The sequence below is a fragment of the Phodopus roborovskii genome, unplaced genomic scaffold, assembly GCF_943737965.1.
Source record: "Phodopus roborovskii unplaced genomic scaffold, PHOROB, whole genome shotgun sequence".
In the NCBI taxonomy this organism is placed as follows: domain Eukaryota; kingdom Metazoa; phylum Chordata; class Mammalia; order Rodentia; family Cricetidae; genus Phodopus; species Phodopus roborovskii.
This window is the reverse complement of record NW_026126585.1, coordinates 11,360,001-11,383,033: the sequence shown is the minus strand read 5'-3', so window position 1 is coordinate 11,383,033 and position 23,033 is coordinate 11,360,001.

Here is a 23,033-nt window from a genome sequence, read left to right as displayed (position 1 = left end):
TAGGAGGCCTGGGCAGTCTATGGGGCCTCTGGTAGTGGATCACTATTTATCCCTAGTATAGGAATGGACTCTGGGAGCCCATTCCACATAGAGGGATACTCTCTCAGCCCAGACACATGGGGGAGGGCCTAGGCCCTGCTCCAAATGATATGACAGACTTTGAAGATCCCCCATGGAAGGCCTCACCCTCCCTGGGGACCAGAAAGGGGATGGGATGGGGTTTGGTGGGTTGGTGGGGGGGGCAGGGGAGGGTGAAGGAACTGGGATTGACATTTAAACAAGCTTGGTTTAAATTTAAATAAAAAATATTATCATAAAAAAACAAAGTCCAAAGTCTCATCTGAGACTCAAGGGAAAAAAGGAAGGAAGGAAGGAAGAAAGAAAAAGAGAAAGGAAGAGAGAAAGGAAGGAAGGAAGGAAGGAAGAGAGAAAGAGGAAAACTGAACCTGACTTCCCTGTGACAGTACAGGGGCGGGGCTTTCAGAAGGGATTTAGGTGATGGATGGAATTCGTGCCTGGTTAGTTACTTTTCTCAATCCTGTGACACATTTCCTGACCAAGGCAACTTATGGAAGGAAGGGTTGGCTGGGTCTCACAGTTTGAGCATCCATTGGATGCTGCTGCCCTCGGTTACAGCAACTCTCTTCTGACTTGTTAAACCTTTCTGGAAACAACCCCCCTAGCCACACCCAGGAGTGTGCTTCCATCCTGCCTCTAGGTCCCATCAAGTTGATATTCAAGATTATTTATATACAAGATTAGCCATCATAATGCCCTCACACAAGGCCCCAGAGCGTTCTCTTTCTGTAAAGATATCGAGAAAGTGTTGTGTAGGACCAAGTGGGTGCTCTCCAGACACTAACCCTGGTAGAACCTTGACCCTGAACTTCTTAACCTGCAGAACCACGAGAAGTAGGTCTCCTGTTTGCAAGCCTCCCCATCTGCGGTGCTGTACCATAGCAACCAGGGTTGCTGAGACAAAGGGCCAGTGGAGGGCATTGGTGAACAGCAGCTTTGATTCTGAGAACTGAAGGGCACAGGTTAGCTTCCGGAGACTCGGATGTCTGTGGCGCCTCAGCGAGTAGTTATTGTGCTCAAAGACTGGAATTTTTACACTTCTCCGCAGCTCCCTGACCAAGGTCTCACCTCTACACTCACACTCATTCCTGAATTAGAATGCACCAGTTGTCCTGGGCTCAGCAGCATTGGGGAATTTCTGATGCTCTTGCCAGCTTGAGCCTGGATTCCCAGAAGAGGGGAGCTTTGGCATGGTTTCATCTCTGTGGCTGTGATCAGATATTCTGACAAACATCAATTTAGGGGTGAAAGGGATTTATTTCACCTCACGATTCTGGGCTACAGACCACCATGGTGGGAAATCAGGGCAGGAACTTGGAAAAGCGAGTCACAGGAAGATCAAGGTGAAATGACTGTGGCTTGCTCTCTCACTTGCTGGTTTGAAGCTGGTCCTCTCCACTCATAACGTCTGGACTCTATCTTGGTGCAGCCAACATGATCAAGACAATTCCCTTCAGATATTCCCAGAGGCCAACACAATGTAGCCAGTCTCTTCCCAGGTGATTCTATGTTGTCTCAAGATGACAATTAAATCACGGCAGTGGGGGTCATGGTAACACTAACTGTGACTAATAAGATATCAGGCACTGCAAAATGCCCTTACCTTCGGCCTACAGAGCCTATGGGGCACAGCTAACCATTTCCTTCTTCATGCAGGCAGGGAATCCAAAATTGAGAAGGGCCAAGCCACGGCCCGAGGCCAGAGATGCCTGCATGGCTGAACTGGGCTGGAAGTACAGGTAGCTGACTCGGAAGTATCCCGGATTTCTGGAGACCGGGGGGCTAACTCTTCTTTGCTGTTTGCTTTAGCAGATGAGGAGAGTTTCCAATCACCTAGAAATCATACAACTCTTCCAGTTGTCTAAAATATAAAGTGACATTTCTAAATCCATTGAGAAAATGAGATGGTTCTTCCAATTTAGGCTTTTTTAGAAAAATTGCAACAGTCATAATGCTTACTATACAAATTTAAACTTTATAATAAGTGAACTTTCTCTTTCCTACTTTGTCGCCTACTTCCTTACTGTAGTTCTTTTCATCCAATCCAGCTGAGCTCAATTCCATTTATCAGATTTTAACACAGATCAATTTTGAATCTACCTCTTTACATACTTATCTACACCCATGTATATATACATGCACAGCAAACACATGCACATACTTATAGGCATATTGCATATCACGCACATACATATACATGAATATATATGCAAACACTCATGTATACATATATGTACTTATGCATACATGTGCACATGCACATTTGTACAGACACACAAATGAGGTACACATATGTAACAGGACTTTCCTTGTACCACCAGCTCGCAAATAGTGTTACAGAAATAACTTATTAATTATGAAAGCTTCGCCTTAGCTTAGGCTTGTTTCCCAAGTAGCTCTTAAAACTTAATCTATGTTAATTTACGGTCTGCCACATGGCTTGTTACTTCTGCTTAGAACTGTGAATTCCATTTCCTCTGTGTCTGGCTGACACATCCCCACCTCTCAGACTATCCCCCTTCCCAGAGTTCCTCTCTCTCCTGGAATTCCTGCCTGTCCTCTCCTGTCTAGTTATTGTCCATTCAGCTCTTTGTTAAACCAATCAGAAGGTTCCTTAGACAGGTGAGAAAAAACAGAGGCACATCTTCTCAGTGCACAAAAAGATGATCCAACAACACACTTAACGTATGTGTGTAAACATTCATGTTTTCACACAGCGGTGTGCTTGAGCATACACACATGCATGCACACCTCTGGGCAGCAGCGGTAAATGGATAGCCTTGGAGGAAGATCTCCTGGGATCCAGTCATGACTCTTCCATTTGCAAACCATATGGTTTTGGAGCAGTGATTTCTCTATGCTACATAATCCTTCTTGGTGAAATATAGTTAACACTGTTACCCACATCTTAGGTCTAGGTAGAGGTTATATAAGATAACAAATAGAGCAGTTAGAATAGAGAAGGCACATGGGGACCTTTCATGTGCCCTATCTTTGTGTGTGTTTGTGTACACACTGCATTAGTTCCCTTTCTCACTGTTATCCTTGATAGGATGGAAAGATCTGTGTTGCTCATGGCTTCAGCAGGTTTAGTCCATCACCGTGGAGCAGCTCACTCTGCTGGCTGTCTCATTTCTCACATTTGATTCCCAGTGGTCCCATGGCTGCCGAATGGTGCCACTCACATCCAGGGCGGGTGTCCCCGGGTGTGGAAGTTCCCTCACAGACACACTCAGATGCACCAGTCTTCTAGGTTGCTACATTCTGTCAAATTGACAATGAAGATTAACTGTTGCACACATATTAATGCACACGGAGGTTGCTTTATAAATCCTTTTGTGTCTTGGACGTTTGATTGAACAATGTACTACTTCAGTAATACAAAGCTGCTTTTAAAATGACCTAATATTGCATCACCTACAAGCCTGTCACCTGCCTGACAGATTTTTTTTTTAAATGTGGGTCTGTTTTTCACACATATAAACAACGCTATCATAAAATTTCTAGGTAAATAAATCTGTACGCATTTGCCTTCACATTGCTATGGCTTAATTTCTGAAGCCAGAATAGCTGATGACAATGTATGCACACTTAACATTTCGGTTGAAACTGCCAAATGGCCCTCCCCATGGGCCACATAAATTGTAATTAAGAGTGCCAAGATTGAATGTGCCTACGTCTCTAGAATCTTGTCAACACTAATTACGAAGCCATTTTAAAACCCTTATCAGATTGTGAAGGGGGAACACTCTTACTATTGTTTTAATTACAGTTCTTTGATTCATGGTAAACTTAAGCTTATTTGATGAATGAAATCCGATCCTCTGAATTAGTCCTAATCGTTCACACGTCTTCTCACTTGAATATTTTTAAAAAGCCAATTGTTTCTCTCTCTCTCTCTCTTTTTTTTTTTCTTTTTTTCTTTTTAGAGTTTTTGTTTCCGTGGCTGTGATAAAAATACTCTGACAAAAAGGATATTGGGGAAGACAGGATTTTCAGTTTACAATTCCAGGTTATTGCTCACCATTATTAGGAAGTCAAGGCAGGGACCCGAGATGCCTGTCATTCACATCTACAGTCACCGGCAGAGAGGAGTGCACGTGTGTGTGCCCGCTTGCTTGTCCTCAGCATTTCTCCATTTTTGTAGGCCCAGGACCCTCTACATAGGGACTGGTGTCCCCCAAGGTAGGCTGGGTCTTTCCACATCAGTTAACTTGTTAATTAACTTACATGTCAATCTGTTGTTGCAGACATACCCACAGGCCAACCCGGTGTAGACCATCCCTCATTGAGACTTTTTGCACGAGTGACAGTAGATTTCAAATTGAGGAATCTGACCATCGAAGAAGGGAGATGACCCATGGGTCTAGGAAGCACTGTACCACTGAGCTACATCCTCAGGCTCACACTGATTTTTTTTTTTAAAAAAAATTTAACCATAATTCTTAATTGATTCTTTGGAAATTTCACAACATGCATCCCAATCCTGCTCACCTCCCTGTCCCTCTATATCTGCCCCTCACCCCTGCAATATGCCCCCCAACTTAATTAAAAACAAAACAACCACCCCCCAAAACAACACCGCCACCTCATCCCTCCATCTTCCCAACACCTCTCCTTTTGTCCTAGTGGACACAATCAGGAGCTTCCATGTGTCACGAAATACACTCCTTTTTGTCCAGTCAGCCCTACCCACAAAATGTTCATTGCGATGAGTCCTTGGTCTGGTTCAAGGCCTCTGGCTCCTGGCACACCGTTGTCACTGGGCTGGGCCCTCATGGAAACGTCTCTCAGATACCCTGTTGTTACCTGGAGGCATGGAGACCCTGTGGTTATTGTTTTGTGGGACCAGTCCCTTCTTTCGTTCCATCGGGGTAAAAATAGGGCAGTATATTTTTATGTATTGAGAGTTTTATTAGCTAAGTATAGTGGCCCGTGTCTTCAATTTCAGCACTCAAGAGGCAGAGGCAGGTGGACCTCTGTCCAGCCTGGTCTACAAGGGAATGCTAGGCTATCTGGGGCTACATAGTGAAATCTTGTCTAAAAATTATTTTTATTTTTTAGTGAAAACAAAAAGAAAAATAATTTTATTTTTCTCCTAGTCATGTATGCTAAGCAATTTCTCAATTTTGCTGCTGTTTTAATTTATCTTTTAGGAATTTGAAATTCTTGCACAATAAACCTGTGATTCTTTTCCCTTTTACCCTGTAAATTCTCTGATCTCAAATTTATAGAGTACCATTTTTCTCCTTAGCAGTTTTTGTTTTTATGCTAAAGTGTATGCCAAATGTAAAAGCTCTGTTTGGATTAGGGTGTAAGGCAGGAAATTTGATTTTACTTAATCTTAAGTCAATAGGAAATTGTTAAAGAAGTTGAAGAAAGACAAGAGGAAAATACATTTGGGGGAAAGTGTACATATTTGTTCTTTCAATTAACCAAATAGTAAAGACAGATTTCCTGTGTGGCCCTGTATGACATGGACCACACAGGCTACCACTGTCCAGTAGAATGCCCTGTGATGGTAAAATGTTCAATATGTGTGCTGTTTATGGCAGGAGAAAATATCACCATGTGGCTGTTAAAATGTGACTTGTGTGTTCAAGGAATGGAATTGTAATTGTTTAATTTTCAGTTGTGTGTACCTGTAAATATGTGCTTGTTTGCATGGATATATACATATATAGTTTAAGTGCAAGGTCACATATGAACACATGTGAACATGTGGCCTGTATGTGTATGAACAAGTATGTGTGCATCTTCTTTCCCACACAGGAATATAGCTTGTGTGCATATGTAGACATGTAACATAAAAGTATGTATGCACACATTTGGACATGTGATTTGCGTGTGTATGTATGCTTATATGCATATACATATGTTCACATGTGGGAATGCAGCTTTCATACATGTGTTATGCATCTTGCATGTGTATATATATGTATGTATGATTATCATGTGCTCATATGTAGGCAAATAGGTTACACGCATGTCTGCAAACACTTTGATATATGTTCTGAATGTGTATGCATGTATCTGAATATGTACATTAACAATATATTTGTGCAGGTATGTATGAGAATACAGTTTATATACATGTGTGTACACACTTAGGTTAGAGGTTTATGTGTGCTTTCACATATGTGTGTATGTGTGCATGAGTGGGTAGCATGTGAGTGCTCATGTGCAGGCTTATGACATACATATATGTGCACTTACACAGGCACCGTGAAAAAGGCCATGTATGTATGAATGAGAAGGTATAGCCAGATACTTCCTTCTAGAATTTTTTGCCAAGTTTTAAAAAGCAGTCTAATTTTGTTTCGTTTCCTGCTCCGAGGGCAGTCTGATAAAAGATAGGATGTGTTTTATCCTTGGCAGTCCTGGCTCCTCTGTCAGTCAGTAGTTCTGTTTCCCAGGTGCCTTTGTGGCAAATCTATGTTCTGCACAGTGGGCCTTTTCTGCACTCTCTTGTTCAAGGGAAGGCTGGCTCACATTTGCAAAACCAAGGCCCTCCTCTATGTGAATCCCCCCTCATGCAGAAGAGGATGCTCTTCCTTTAAGAAAGGAAGGAGCCACGCAGATGCCCACAGGGCTCCTCTGGGTGCTAATATTTTCTGTAGGGTCCCATTAGCCTTTGAGACTTTGTGGTCATGGCTATTTGTGGTGTGGATGTGGGCATGCTTGTGGGATGATGTTAATATGCACTTGTATTTGCATGGTGGGAAGCCTTACATTTCCATTTCCCAGAAAAAAATGGGCCTGTTAGGCTGCCATGAAACGTGAAATTCCACAATGGCTGGAGTTGAAGAGGGGCTTTTCTTGTGGTTCCTAGGGGGGGCAGACTGTGGGGGCCTGTGTGATCACAGTGGGTGGGGGGCATAGTGACCTGGTCTGGCAGTGTGAATATGTAGTCACTGGAGCCAAGGGCAGGTTGTCACACATACAGCCATCGGATTTATCACTGAGGCGAAAGGCATGCATTCCATGCAGAGCCACCTCTCGGGTGGAGGCCTGAGTCTTAGAAGCTGACTGATCAGCGCCGGGCAGATAACAGCTTCCCCAGGAATTGGTAATGGGATGCCTATAGGAGAAACCTCATAATGCAAGGTGTATCCATGTGCTACTTAGCGATAAAATTGCAAGATGAAAAGACAAAAAGCAAGCTGTGGACACACGAGACCTGAGGTTTAGAGAATGAACATTGTGGCATCTCATGAAACTTTAATCATGAACTTCATTCGAATTCATTGAGATAAGTGGGATGATAGGAGCTGACAGGCGACAGAAGCTGTCTGTGCTCAGGGTGGTGATTTATGGACGAGCAGAGAGCAGGATGCCTCTGGCTTCCCCTCCCAACCTCACTTAACAACTTCATTAATAACCCAGATAAACAAGTCATTGAGTTCATGAACAGCATCTGATATTAAATTGAGAGGCGCTGGGAATAAAAGAAGAAATCCCAGCAGACAATGGGCCCACATGGAGGGAAACAGGAGACAGTGACCTGGAGTAAATAAGATTCTGTGACATACAGAATAATTCCCATGATCGCTCAGTGGGGAAGGTACTTGCCACACAAGCACAAGGATCTGAGTTCAATCCCCAGCACCCACGTAAGAAGCCAGGTATAGTGGCATGTGCCTGTGACCCCAGTGTTGGGGGACACAGAAGCAGGCAGATACTGTGGGCTTCTCGGCTAGCCGGTTCAGCCAAAGTGGTGAACTACAGGTTTAGTGAAAGACCCTGCTTCAAAAATAAGGCAGAGAAAGATTGAGGAAGATACTTGAGGCCAATCTCTGACTTACCCAACAATATAAAACGCACACACACACACACACACACACACACACCTACACACCTATACATGTACTCCTGTGCACACATGCTCACACGTGCAAACTCGGGGTTGTGGAAGGAGAGAGGGGAAGATGAAGAGGGCGGGGGGAAGAGAGAAGAATTAGAAATATTTCAAGAAGTCTCCAAACACATTTGGAGCTAGAGTGGAAATCCACTGAGTGGTAATTAGCATTATGAGCAGAGTCCAGACACTTCCCTTTAGTCCTTACGGAACAAGGAGGGCTGTGTGATCCTTCATCTCAAACACAGCACACTGCAGATCAGGAAGCCAAAGGAATTCACCAAGAACCCGCTGGTGGTAACTGCTAGGATCTGGGCAGGTCTCTTCGCCAGTCTATGAAGTCTAGTGTTCTTGCATGCGGTTTATCGTCCTTCAACACTGCCTTGAACTGGGGCATGCAGAAGCTCAAGTTTCTACCTCAATCCCACTGAACTGAAACTTGAGTTTGTGTTGGATTTCCATGACTGGTGTACAGAAAGGTTCGAACTGCCTGCTCAGTCCTCGTGCACAGGGACATAAGACTTTAATGAATGGGGTGGAGGGGATGGCTCAGTCAGTAAAGTGCTTCTCTTGCAAATAGGATGATCCGAATACAATACCCAGAATCCATAAAAAACAAACAGAAAAAGTTGGGTGTGCTGTGTGCTGGCAATCCTGACACTGAGAATATAGAGACAAGCTATTCCTGCAACTCTGGCCAACCAGTTTTAGACAAGGAGAGTTTCAGGCTAAAGAGAGAATTTTTCTTAAAAAAAAAAAAATATGGACAGTGCCTGAGGAATGACACCAAAAGTTGACCCCTGGCTTCCTTACACACACACACACACACACACACACACACACACACACACACACACCTCTGATGTGGAAACCTTTCTATGACCTTTGTTTCTTGGCATGGGTTCAACATTCCAATTCACCCACAGACCCAGTGCCAGTTCCCCATTCAAAGTCACATAACCTCAGGCCTTCACACTCTAGGAGTTAAAGAGCCTTTGTAGCAACGACTCTGGCCTCTGCCTTGCTCACATTCTCTGCTATCTTAGTCCCTGTCTCATAGCACTGGAATATCTGATCAACTGTTATCAATTACCCATCAGGGTCTGAAATCTGAGAGGACAAGTTTGTCTGTTATTTATCTTTATTCGCAGCCAGCTAGCATGAAGATCCACTTAGTCCAGGGGTGATGCTCAACACAAGCATGTGGAGTGACCATGAGCACGAATGAATGAATGAATGGCCACACGAATAAGTACATGTATGCATGAGTAAATGACAGTGAAGATGAATGATTGGCTATGAGAATGAGTAAATGAGTGAATGAACTGAATGCATAAGCATGTGAATGAATGGATGGGTGATAAGAATAATGGATGAGTGCATGACCACAATAATGAATGAGCAAATTAACACTGGGGAGGGATTTGTGCTACCTGGGCTACACCTCCTTGAGGGCTTTCCCTCGAGACCTTTAAAGATCTGAGTTTTGTTAGAAACATCTGGAAAGCTTTTTGCTTTCTCCTCTGTCCTTAGTGATTGCTATATAAGCCCCAGCAGATGTCTTCTTTTGGCGCAAAAGAAAGAAAGGAAATCTATAGTTTCTTCTTGACAGTGAATTTAAAGATGAAAAAGTTGTAAATAAGACACATGGCTTTTACAGATGGGATTTTCCCCCCCTCATTTCTATAGTGTGTTGTAATCTGAATGGAAAGTTGAGGGTCACAGCACTTTTATTGATGTGTTCAACAAATATTTATAAGGTTCCTGATGTACCCAATATTAAGGGCTGAGATGATTGATGCACACCCAACCCACACTTGTGAATCAGGGAGATAAGTAAATAGGAATAACTAATGCCAGGTAGTTTACAGAGTTAAACATCACTGCTTGAGTCCCAATTCCATGCCACAAACTGAACTAGCTGCTGGAACAGATACAGGCACCTATGAACACACACACACACACACACACACACACACACACACACACACACACACACACACAGCCAACAAGGGGTTTATGAAAAAGCTACTTGAGAACTACACCTGGACCTAATCGATTTGCTGGTCTAGCTCTGTGCAGAAATGTCTTTTATTTTTACTTTGTGTAATTTGAGAACATGCATTTGCAGAGCACGCCGTAGCTGTACCCCACACTAGAGTTTAGATAGGACTCTCCAGTTCTAGCTCACAAACTTACCCTTTGTCATTTACTAACATGTTCTATCATACTAGATTTCCAAGTAGGGATGGAGTTAAGCTTAGAAAACCTCTGGTAGCCTCCCCAGCTTTGAACAATAGCAAAATGTTTTCAGTCCCAGACTTGGGGCCCAATGTGGGTCTTCCTGAGTCACGAATCAATGATGAAATACTAGAGAGATCTCTTCATGCTTTTCTCATACTGAAGGAGAGATGTGAATGCGAAGACAAAGGCCCTTTAGGGCAGAATGGGATGATGGCTGGAAACAGGCCAAAGCTTACCCACAATGGGTGGAGATGGGACTAGGACACCGGCAGACTCAGGATGGGCTGGTCTGCCAGGACCAGCTGCCCCACCCCCACCCCACCCCTCGTGTAGACTCCCCAGTCCCTTCGAGGCTCCCTTAATTAATTTTTACACCATATTATTATATATTTTTTGATCATGATCTTCCCCTTCTTCCAAATCCTCCCAGATCTTCCATACTTCCCTCCCCCACCCAATTTCTCTGTATCTCAAAAACAAAATAAGAAACAACCAAAACCAAAAATCAAAAGAGAGAATAATAACAACAAAATCAATGATAAAAAAGTAACAAGACAAGAATTGCATAAAAACCATGGAGTCTATTTTCCACTGGCCAACTACTTTTGGGCACAGATCCTGCCTGTAGTGTCGTTGATATGGCCAGTGTCACTCCATTGAAGGAAATTGATTTTTCCCTTTCACAGTGAGTATCCATTACAAGTAGCTTTGTGTTTGGGGGTGGGAATGGGCAGGGGGTGGGGGCTTTGTTTCTACTTCTTCTCTACAATTGGATTTTTTTTTTCTAGTTTTAACCTGTGCAGGTCTTGCGGCCAAATTCTCCATATTATTATTTTTTAAACATTTTATGCATATGAATGTTTGCGGCATGTTATGTATGTGCATCATGTGTATGCCTATTGCCTGTGGAAGCCAGAAGAGGGCATCAGATACCCTGGAACTGGAGTTAGAAACGGTTCTGAACTATAATATGGGTGCTGGGAACTGAGCCTGGGTCCTCTGTAAGAGCAGGCACTGCTCTAAGGGATTAGGTCCTTTCCAGACTCTCAGCACACCCAAATTATTCTTATTTTTTTCCTTTATTGAGGCAGGCTTTCTCTGTGTAACTGCCTTAACTGTCCTGGAACTCACTATGTAGAGCAGGCTGGCCTAGACTTCACGGAGATCCGCCTGCCTCTGCCTCCTGAGCGCTGGGATGAAAGGCGTGAGCCACCACTCCTGGCCACACCCAAATTCTTTATGTAAGAATTTTCAGGGAAGCTAGAGAGTTGTGTCTCTGATTTTTTTTTTTTTTTTAATTAATATGCCCCTGGTACATTTGACCCTAAGACTACTTTCCCACATAGTTGGGGGCAGAGTCAGGTCTGTGGTCCTACTGAAATTTTAATTATTTCAAATCTCATTCTTTCTTAATCCCACACAAACACACATACACACATGAACAATGATAAATAAATAAATATAGATAGATAGATAGATAGATAGATAGATAGATAGGACTTTACAGTAAGAATTGAAGGTTTCTTTTAGAAGTAGGAACACATCGATTAAGTAGTTGTGAGTATTTCTTTAAATAGCTGATACATTTGTTCATGGAGGGGCATGCCACATCACGTGTAGCCGTCAGAAGACAGCTTGTGAGAGTTGGGTCTCGTCCTCCCACCATATGGGTTCCCAGAACTAAATTCAGGTCATCAGGCTGGGCTTACTGCGCCATCTCACCTGTCCACAACTTCAGTTCTTTCCATTTTAAAACCTGCTCTTGGTGACCATGGTTAAAGGAACTCTTGCTCTCTAATTAACATTTGCTTCTACGCAACACTGATTCTTCACTGTAACATTCCTCACGTTCAGCTTAAATGACCTACAGCGGGGGTGTGTTAGCTGACTTACTTCCTAAAATTCAAGAATAGTTTAGTTGACAGTAGTGATGGTCACAGAAGTGGGAGCTGTGCTTTCATTAGGAGTGGAGTATGGGTAATAGTCACATCACTCCTATCTGCAACCCATAACTCTTCAGACAAAATCCATTTACAAGTATCTGTAATAGCAAAAACTTGAGCACATTTCCAAAGTTAGGTCTCACATGACTCAGCTGTCATGAATTGGACGTATTTACTACTAAGTAATACCATAAATACTCAAAACTACAACTGCTAAGATGCATACAATAAGCTTTATGACCCAAAGTCTATCCTTTTATATTATTTGGTAGCTACTCATCTTTCAATTTCATTAATCCATAAAACACTTCCTATTCAATAATACAAAATGAGAAGAGGCAAGAGTTTAGTTTTTTTTGTGTAAAAAAAGTTTAAAGAAAAATGGTATTCGTGTGCTTGCTTTGGAAAGGGAAGAGATAGATGATACTACCCTTCAAGGTCGAAGAGTAAAATAACACCTAGCAAGGATTACCTAGTAAGCGTCTTGGCTTTGGTTATGGGAATAGGGTATTTAGTCAACTCTTACATACTCAAATTTAGGCTAAAATTTAGACTGTAACCTTAACTAGTCACAGGAATAAGTTAACATATCTTAACTTTGTAATCAAAGATAGAGGTCAAAACACACATTCATGCTTGTTTAAAGATCAGAAATGTTGCAGTCATGGTTAGTATAGAGCCTAGCACCAAATTATTCAATAAGTATTCAATAAATACACTTTCTCCAAACTAAATAAATGTATTCATTGTCTGACAAAGAGATGTATGTATAAATGTCAAATGAATTGATATATGTTAGATACTGGAATCGCAACTACAAATTAAAAAAATAAAGCTACGTGTGATAGCAAATATCTGCAATATAAAACATTCAGGAAGCTGAGGCAGGAGTATCATGACTTTGAGGCCAGCTTGGGATATACAACAAGATTATGCTCACAAAAGGCATGAATGAGTTAATGAATGAATCAAACATGAAAAAGGAAGTCCTCATTGTTTTTAAAAGATAGGGAGATAGATTCCAGAAAAATCATGAATAAAATATCTAAATGAAAAATGCAAAATGAACCTCTGATGTAATGAGTTGGGAAGATATAAACTCTTTGATATATATATATATATGTATATACACATATATATCTCATATATATATACGTATATATATACATATATATATGCATATAGAAATAATCACGCATTAATTTTCACTTTCCAATGCAGATGTCTTTTGAAGATGCCATTTGAAACTCTAGTGCCTTCCAATGTCCAATAAAACTCAGAAGTCGATGCTTTTTATAAGTGTGTGAAATAGTATGGACTTATAGCTGACCATTTAAATTCATGTGTCTTTTAACCAAGTAATTCCATTGCTGATTACCAATACATATCAAATGTATTCATGCACACAAGATTGTTCAAACACTAGTTAGGAAGCATCCATGAGGATGTATTTTGGATACATTCTGTGATGGTCTGCTTTGATTGTCAACTCCACACAATTTAGAATCATCTGGAAGGAAAGTCTCAGTGAGGGATTGTCTATGTTGTGCTGACCTGTGAACAGATCTATGAGGATTGTCTTAACTTTGCTAATCGATATGGGAAGGCTCACAGCAGGTGGCACCATTCCCTACACAGGGAATCTGATCTGCATAACATTGAGCAAGTAAGAAACTGAGCATTCATCCATTTGTTTCACCCTGCTCTTGCCTTGTTTTGCAGAATGATAAGCTCTAACCTAGAATTGCAAACTGAAATAGCTTCCTTTCGTCAGGGTATTTTTATCAACAGAAACAAAACTAGGGCAAACTTATTATTGAAATCAGTGGTCATTGAACAAGGCAAACTGCCTTCCAGAGAGAGTGAGTGGGTCTCACCCCACCCAAAGGTCTGGCTAGGACAAAGACTGAGCCACAGCTCCAGAAGAAACTCCATTAGTGGAACTGTGGCCCTGGACCACAGCGTCAGCTCTGTGCAGCCCACAGCTTGCTGTCCTACAATGTTAGAATTGTCAGCCTTCAGAATAGTATAAGACAATTCCTTAAGCTGAATGGATCTCTCTATGAGCACACTCAGCCCTCCCTCCCTATTGAAGCATTTTACATTTATGTATTCAACCAACTACAGACAGAAAGCGCATTAGAAAAAAAAAAAAAAGTGCCGGTACTGAATATGTATTTCTCTTGTCATTATTCCATACACAATTCATTTCACAAATACCAAAACAGTATTCGCATTTTATTAAGTGTTAAAAAAATGTAGAGATGATTTAGAGTCTACAGGAGGGTTTGCATAATCCTGGGTAAAACCGTGTCACTTTTATTAAAGGAACTTGAGCATCTGTAGAAAGTGTCTCTGGTTACTACAGAATGGCTGTGCATTCAAACCAATCTACTGATTCCGTTTCCCTGAAGGATCCTGGTGAACAAACACAGTAGGAAATTCTGAAGAATTCGACTAAAATTGAGAAGGCTCATTCACAGATATGAAATACACACACACACACACACCTACAATCACCTGATTTTTGACAAAGAAGCTAAAATTATACAATGGAAAAAAAGAAAGCATCTTTAACAAATGGTGCTGGCATAACTGGATGCTGACTTGTAGAAGACTGCAAATAGATCTACATCTACTGCCATGCACAAAACTTAAGTCCAAATGAATCAAAGACCTCAACATAAATCTAGCCACATTGAACTTCTTAGAAGAGAAAGTGGGAGGTACCCTTGAACAAATGGTGCAGGAGATCACTTCCTGAAAATAACACCAGTAGCACAGGCACTGAGATCAACAATTAATAAATGGGACCTCCTGAAACTGAGAAGCTTCTGTAAGGCAAAGGACACAGTCAACAAGACTAATCAGCAGCCCACAGAATGGGAAAAGATCTTCACCAACCCCACATCTGACAGAGGGGCTGTCAGATTTCCAAAATATACAAAGAATTCAAGAAGCTAGTTACCAAAACACCAAACAATCCAATTAAAAAGTGGGGTACAGAACTAAATAGAGAATTCTCAATAGAGAAATCTAGAATAGCTGAAAGACACTTAAGAAAGTGTTCAACATCCTTAGTCATCAGGGAAATGCAAATCAAAACAACTCTGAGATACCATCTTACTCCTGTCAGAATGACTAAAATAAAAAACACCAATGACACTTTATACTGGAGAGGATGTGGAGAAAGGGGAACACTCCTCCATTGCTGATGGGAGTGCAAACTTGTGCAGCCACTTTGGAATCAGTATGGCAGTTCCTTAGGAAAATGGAAATCAGTTGTAAAACAGGGCAACCATCTTTGGGCCAAACCAAGCCCACTGAATATGGGTGCCAGTTAGGAGGCCTGGATGTAAGGCCTAGTGGAACTTCCTGAGCCTTGCTCGAGTTTGGCAACCTGTCTTTGGCCTATGGCTTCCTCATAGGAGTGACTCAGCAAAACTGCCTCTGCCCAGTTACTACTAATGTGGTGGAATATTATTGGCCCTTACACCTCGCCCCATCCTGAGGGCTCTACCCCTTTACTCAAAGATATATAAGCACATGCCTGTTACAATAAAATGAGCTCCTGCTTCAACAGGCTTCCGACTCAGTGTGGTTCTCTCTGGTGACTGGGAGAGAGGTATGGGTCTTAGACACTCTCCATTCTGCTCAGCCCCAGGAAGAGGCCTGCTGGACCAGCCCTTCCACACCCTTCCTGCTGGAGGACCCGACACACAAGTGGACTTTGGGAGCCCATTCCCCACGGAGGGATACTCTCTCAGACCGGATAAACGGAGGAGGGCCTAGGCCCTCCCCCAAATGACGTAACAGATTTTGATGATCCCCCATGGAAAGCCTCACCCTCCCTGGGGAGTGGATGGGGGATGATATTGGGGGAGGATGGGAGGGAGAGGGAACTGGGATTAATATGTAAGATAAGATTATTTCTAATTTAAATTAAAAATAATTACATAAAAACTATGCTTAGATATAATACATAGATTTGCTGTTTGCTTCTAAAAGGAGACATAATCCCACTATAGAGAGGGTAGATGGATCACTTACTAAAGTAGTTGCCATACAAGGATAAGTACTTTTTCATCTCTAGTACCCACGAGAAGAGTAGCTATGGGGGCATATACCTATTGCAGCATTGGGGAACAGAGACAGGAGGACCCCTAGACCTTGCTAACTAGCCAGTCTGGCTGAATCAGTGACTCCAGATTCAGTGCGAGACTAAGAGTGATTGGGGAAAACGGGCAACATCAACTTCCGGCTTCCGTCGTATGTACACGTGTGTGCTCATGCACAGGCTCAGTTCCACTATTGGATCTTTCCTCTGTTTTTGCCAACACTCTGCTTCTGGATTATTTTTCATCCTTGTCCCTTCGTCCCCAGCCATCCCATAGGCGATGCTTTGTATGTGATGGCTTTAAAGGACTTGGACTTGGTACCTTGCTCCCAAAGCTGCCTGAAATGATTGCATTTGTTGGCCCCGGCCTTCGCCTTACCGCTTCAGGAACCAGGAAGAATACGGTGTGTGTTATCTTGTCATGTCTCCTCCACGGCTGCCTGAATCCCTTAACACCAAGATGCATCCCACCAGATTGCAGTGTTGGCAGCTACTTGAGCTAAACAATTCTTGAACGAAAACAGTGAAAACTGTAACATCTTCTCATGTCCTTCAATGCTGAATAAAAGCCAGGCTGGAACCTCTCTTCACAGACAGATGCAGTTTTTCTAATAGTCATAATGGCATCCCATGGTGATAGATTGATTCACTTGTAGAAACATCACCTCCTTTGATCCCAACGCTGTCAGATAGGATGGGATTTCTTTCTTTAATTGTAAATATCTAAATTATAACCTACTGAGCCCAGTTACTGCTGCCCATATGTACCTTGGTGTGAGGTCATCCTCTGAGTCACGGGCAATCTACTAGCAGAAACCTCCCAAAGAGGAGTGACTATTCCTTCTCCAGCAGCCATCAACGGCCAGGAGCTCCTCGGTTAGGAGTGGGGCCACCAGTGAGCCTGCAGTGATACAGCAGGGAGGAAGCTAGGTGCACCCTCTTCCTCTTCTGTCACAGTCCAGCCAGGAGCAGAGGGCGGAGGAGTCTAGTGACTCTTGTGTAAGTAACCAGTTTAAGAGTTCATGGGAGACAGAGACAGCTGACCCGAACAAAGGAGAACTCATGAACCCCAGACTGATAGCATAGGACCAACCCAGAAGCCCTGAATGTGGGTCTCAGGAGGCCTGGGCAGTCTAAGGGACCTCTGACAGTGGAACCAGGATGTATCCCTGGTGCATGAAAGGACTTTGGGAGCACATTCCCCATGGAGGGATACTCCCTTAATCTAGAGACAGGAGGGAGGGCCTAGACCCTACTCCAAATGACTTGACAGATTTTGATGATCCCCCCTGGAAGGCATCACCCTCCCTGTGGAGTGGGTGGGGAATGGGATGGGGGGCCCAGGGGGAAATGAGAGGGAGGGAGAGGGGGCTGGGATCGATATGTAAAATAAGAAAAAATAATTAAAATAATGCCTAAAAGAGAGTTGATGGGAGTGGCATCCTGTGCTGCCCCGGAGACACCGTCTCCCAAAAGTCCTCCTGGTCCTCTGGCTCAACGTATTGGGGCTAGATGAAGCATCCTGCGAAGAATTCATTCTCCAAGGTCTGCAGCTGAGGCTCCAGCATGAGACTTGATGAGGGTGATGTGACGACAGGATGGGCCTCATATTCTGCAAGGTCCCCTCCACTGTTTCCCAGACATTGCACAGCCTACTCTCCTCCCTCCACTGACTTGAAGGTTTCATAAAAACACGCACATTATTGACGTGCATCTCACGCACCACTAACTTCTTGTCCCTGGTGCTAGATGGAAGGGGACAGACATAGTCTGGAGAAGGGTTGGCAGCTGCAGCAGCAGTCAGATTCCAGTGAGGGAAGCCGAGGTGGGGGACACTTGCATCAAAGCTATTGCTACAGAGTGACAGCCACCTTCTAAGAAGCCTTGTGCTGAGTCGGAGCTCCTGGCTGCTGGGAGCCCTCCCAGTGCGTACGGGCAATGAGTGCTTTTCTTGCTGAGGGCTGTAGGAGTCTGACCAAGGATTGCTGAACTTTGTGGTGAGGGTGTAATTTTTGCCACCGAGAGTGAGGTTGGGAGGTAGCCAGGTCACTGTGCCTCTGGAGGACAGCCACCACACTTGCCATTGTTCTTGCTCTTGAAGTTTGTTTTGATTCCAGCAGGGTGGTCACACAGCCTGCATTGGTCCCCCTCTCCTGCCAGGAGTGAGGTGAATAAGTCTGTATCGGCCTGGTGCAAGTGCTTTGGACCCTGTGAGCTCCAGGCCAAATGTCTCACAGGCCCCATGCTGAGGTGAAATAGTCAGTGAATGGGACATAGGTGAAGGAGATCCGATGATAAGGAAAGTCGAACAGCAAGAGGAAACTAATTCAAATGTATCCAGAAGGACTGAGTTAGGAATAGTTTATCATTAAATTAATTAGGCGCCTAGCTCACGTGGTGGTTAAATGGTGCTTCTAGCAAAATGGTGCTGTTGACTTAGAGAGGATCAGAATCTATTATTTTTTTTGTAATTTAGACATACACGGTGGTCTCCCTGGTGATACCGGACAGATGATGAAGAGTCACGTAGCCAACTGAGTAAGTCCCTGGAGGACTGGAGAAGGGTGGTTACCCTGGTGTGCACTAGCCAGGCTCCATCCGTGGAGCTTGCTGGATCTTTGGGAAAGGGATGGGTTTGGGAACAGAGCTCAGGAGACACTGGCACAGCCCTGGAGTGGGAAGAATTGGGAAGGAACTGTGGCAAAACAACTGTGATGATTAGCTACACGTGGCAACTTGAATGGCTCCGGAGATCCCTACATAGCCGGAAACACACTGCTTCCAGCACGTCTTTGCGATGCTTTTAGGCAAGATGAGTACTTTAGTCAGCAGACTGAGTAAAGAAAAGTCACCCTTGCCAATTAGGCAGGCAACCTGTGCCTGTTGAGGACACATTCGAGGAGCAGACGGTGAAAAGATGGAGTCCTTCTTTTATGCTATTGGGATCTTCAGCTGCTCCCGCCCTCAGAACCAGAATCACAGCTCTGAGTGGTTAGGCCTTTGGAACCCGTCCTTGTTTCTATTTCTATCGATATGATGTGCTGGTTAGTTTTATGTCAACTTGACACAAGCTAAAGTCATTTGACATGGGGGGGGGTTCTCAATTAAGAAAATGCCTCCAAAAGATCAAGCTGTGGGGAAGCCTGTAGGGTATTTGCTTAATTAATGACTTATGGAGAACTGTCCAGCCCATTGTAGGTGGTGTCATCCCTGGGATGATGGTCCTGGATTCCATGAGAAGTCAGGCTGAGCAAGCCATCATAAGCAAACCAGTAAGCAGCATCCCTCTATGGCCTCTGCATCATCTCCTGCCTGTTTGAGTTCCTGTCCTGAATTCCTTCAATGACAGAGGATGATGTGGAAGTGTGAGTCAAATAAACACTTTCCTCCCCAAATTGTTTGTTCATGGGGTTTCATCACAGCAATAGTAACTCTATAGTAACACATGATAAAACATCCTAACAAAAGGCAACTGTGGGAGAAAGGATTTATTTTAGATCACAATGTCAAGGTGCAGTCTATTGTGAGGAAATCAAGGCAGAGGGAGCTTGAGACAGAAGGTTATAGCATACTTACAGTTAAGAGCAGAATGAAGATGTGCATGCTTCCTTGCCTTCTTGTACTCAGGTTAATTCTCCACTTTTATGCAGTTCAAGCTCCCTTGTCTAGGGAATGGCACTGCCAATAGTGGGCTGGGCCTTCCAATATCAATTATCTTAATTAACACATTTCCTTATAGACATGCCAACAGACCAACCTAGTGTAGATAATCTTCCATTGAGTCTCACTTTCCAAGTGGTTCTAAGTTGGGTCAAGTTGACAGTTAAAGCTAGCCATCATAACCCCTGTCACGTGATTGGCTTCCCTAGTTCTCAGGGTTTCAGTCACAAGCTCAATGGCATCAGCTTTCCTGGTTCTCCAGCTTGAATATGGAATGCCTTAAGTTCTTGGCATTCAATTGTATTCAATTGCACTAATTTCCATAGTAAATCCCTGTATAACCTATTGGTTCTGGTTCTCCAAAGATTCTAGTATTCCCCCTCCTTAAAAGCAGACATGCAGAGGCCATCTCTTCATTATCATCCTCTGTTTTCCTTAGTAGAGAAACAACTATTTTATTGGATATAGTAACCCATCAACTCCACTTCTCAATGTTTTTTGTGACAAAATGGCTATCAGGGTGTACATCCTTTGAAAGGACTGGATATGGTTGTAAATAGGCTCTCTCTCTCTCTCTGTCTCTCTCTCTCTCTGTGTGTGTCTATCCATCTGTCTGTTGGTCTCTGTGTGTCTGTTTGGTATTTTGTCACAGTAATACGTAGCTAATGTATTCTTCCATCTCTTTTCTTCTTTTGCTTTGGAATGTGAGTGTGAAGGCAGGGGCTCTAGTCATCTTGGATTAGCATGAGGTTCTCTTGAGGCTACCATCTGAAGGATGGTAACCCAAAAAGATTAAAGCGAATTCTTGTGATGACAGAACCATCAACACTAGCTCTGGGGTTGCTACCTCTTAATTTATTCCTCTTTCCTTTGTAGATTGTGCTTATCCACAAGCCAAACCTGAGTCTGATGGATGTGATCATAAAGCCAAGATCTAGGAGAAACTTGGTACCCTTCAGTAGGCAGGTAAACCAGTTAAGATTCTTTTGATTATACATAATAGATACTCAAGTAATGATGTGTTGAGAAATAAAGTTATGGGATCACCGTGTATCACATGAGATCAGAAGGTCAATAGTTCAGAGCTGACTCTAGAGCCTGAGACTCTACCATGGACCCAGGCTTTTGTTTTTCTGCTCTTCCAAGCTCATTAATTAGGGGGCACTTTCCTCACAGCATGGAAATCTCTGCCCATGACCACCCTTGAGAAAGATGCAGTGCTGGGGAGATAAGCTCAGGCCAAAGAGTGTTTGCTGTGCAAAGATGGGGAGCTTAGTTTGTTCTCCTAGAACCCACATAAAAAAAAGCCAGTGTAACTGTGTGTACCTGTAGCCCTTGGGCTGGAGAGGTATTGACCAGAGGACCCCTGGGTCTTGCTGGCCAGTCAGTGTAGCCAAGTTAGAAAAGCTAGTGAAAGACCTTGTCTGAAAACAAATAAACCAGTGAGTGGAGAAGATAGGCAATGCCAGCTTCTGGCCTCCACATGCCCTTTTGCATGCCCCCCAAAGAAAGCAGAGGTTGGCCTATCCTTGAGCTTGCCCCATCTCTCTCCCCTCCCCTATAATCAAAGGACTCACATTGCAGTACACTTCTAGATGACTAGGGTCTCCGTTAGTAGCCATATCTAACCATTTTTCCACATGTATATATGTGATGTGTGTGTGTGTGTGTGTGTGTATGCAGGCCAGAGCTTGATGTTGGCTGTCTTCCTTGATCATTCTCCACCTTGTATATTGAGGCAGGGTCCCCTATGTGAACCCAGGGCTCACCAATTCAGGTAGTCTAGCTAGCTTGGCCTGGGTATTCCTTTTCTCTGCCTCTTCAGCTCTGCAATTACAGATGGCAGTCATGTCTACCTGGTGTTTATGTGCATCCTGGGTAACTAAACCAGTTCTCATTCTTGCAGAGCAAGTCCTCTAGTCCCTGAGTTCTCTTCGTATCCCTAGAAATGCTGCCTACTTACTAAAAAAGAAATAGGTTTGCATGACCAAATGAAAACAAACACAAGATTGTAGATTTTGCAACCTAACAAAATTAGCATTTTAAATTAGGGAGGAAATGGCTTTATGATGGATGCCATGCCTGTGCAGTCAGTGAAGAACAGGGGCCATTGTGAAGGCTTCTGGACTACAAGCCTGCTGTGCCTTGCTCCTGATCTTGAGGTTGGGATGCAAAAACAGCCTGTGTCAGTGAAGAACACAGAACACTAGCAGGCATAGTGTTCATGGGAAACACTGTTCTTCCCCCATAGCTTCCCCAGGCTATAGGATGAGCTGTGGGTACCACAAACCCTGTAAAGTGAACTGTCCTTAGCCTTTATCCCCTTCCCCCACAACAGTAGGAAGTGAGGCTGGCCACATGAACAAACGCTCCTGTAACTTAAAAGGCAAAGATGTAGAGTTTTTGTGGTCTAAAATATACTATGCATCGTTTTGCCTCGTTAACTAAATCCTGTGAAATATGGTTTAGATTGGGATTACTTTCAAGAATATTACTTTGTCCCTCTTGTTAATGTGGTTACAATAAACAAACACATCTCCTTTTTTTTTTTTTTCTTTATTTCTGGTTTTCACTGTTAAGAACCTGGCCTGTTGGGCACAGGCTTCTGCCAGTGAAGTTGGGCAACATGTCTGTTCCTTTTAAGCCATACTATCATGTCCTCATCAGTCTCTTTCTGTTGGCTTACACCACGAGGGTATTCATCTTAGCAAACAAACACGGTGCCCTGGGACCATGCAAGCCTCTCGGTGTCTCGTTTGTGTTCCAAAAATCTTTATTCTAGGTCGACCAGGTTTGCAGTATTCTCTGGCAGATGCCTTACACTTAGTAAATGAAAGCATAGCAGGGTGGAACGTGGAAGCAAATAGAATAAACATAGGGTATTTTTACGGAGTATACAATCACTTTATAAAGCAGAGACACTTTGTTTCTGGTTGTAAGATTCTACACTGCCTACATGCATGGGTGAATAGTAATAATAACCACTTCTTAGTAAGTTACCCCTGTTATTAAGTGGTTTTTCCTACCTTGCCTACACACATATATCACTTAGAGGAGCTTTAAAAACTGCTTCACCCCTCCCTAGGAGAGTGTGAGCTTCTGGGATGAAATCGAGGCAGCCAGACTTATTAAA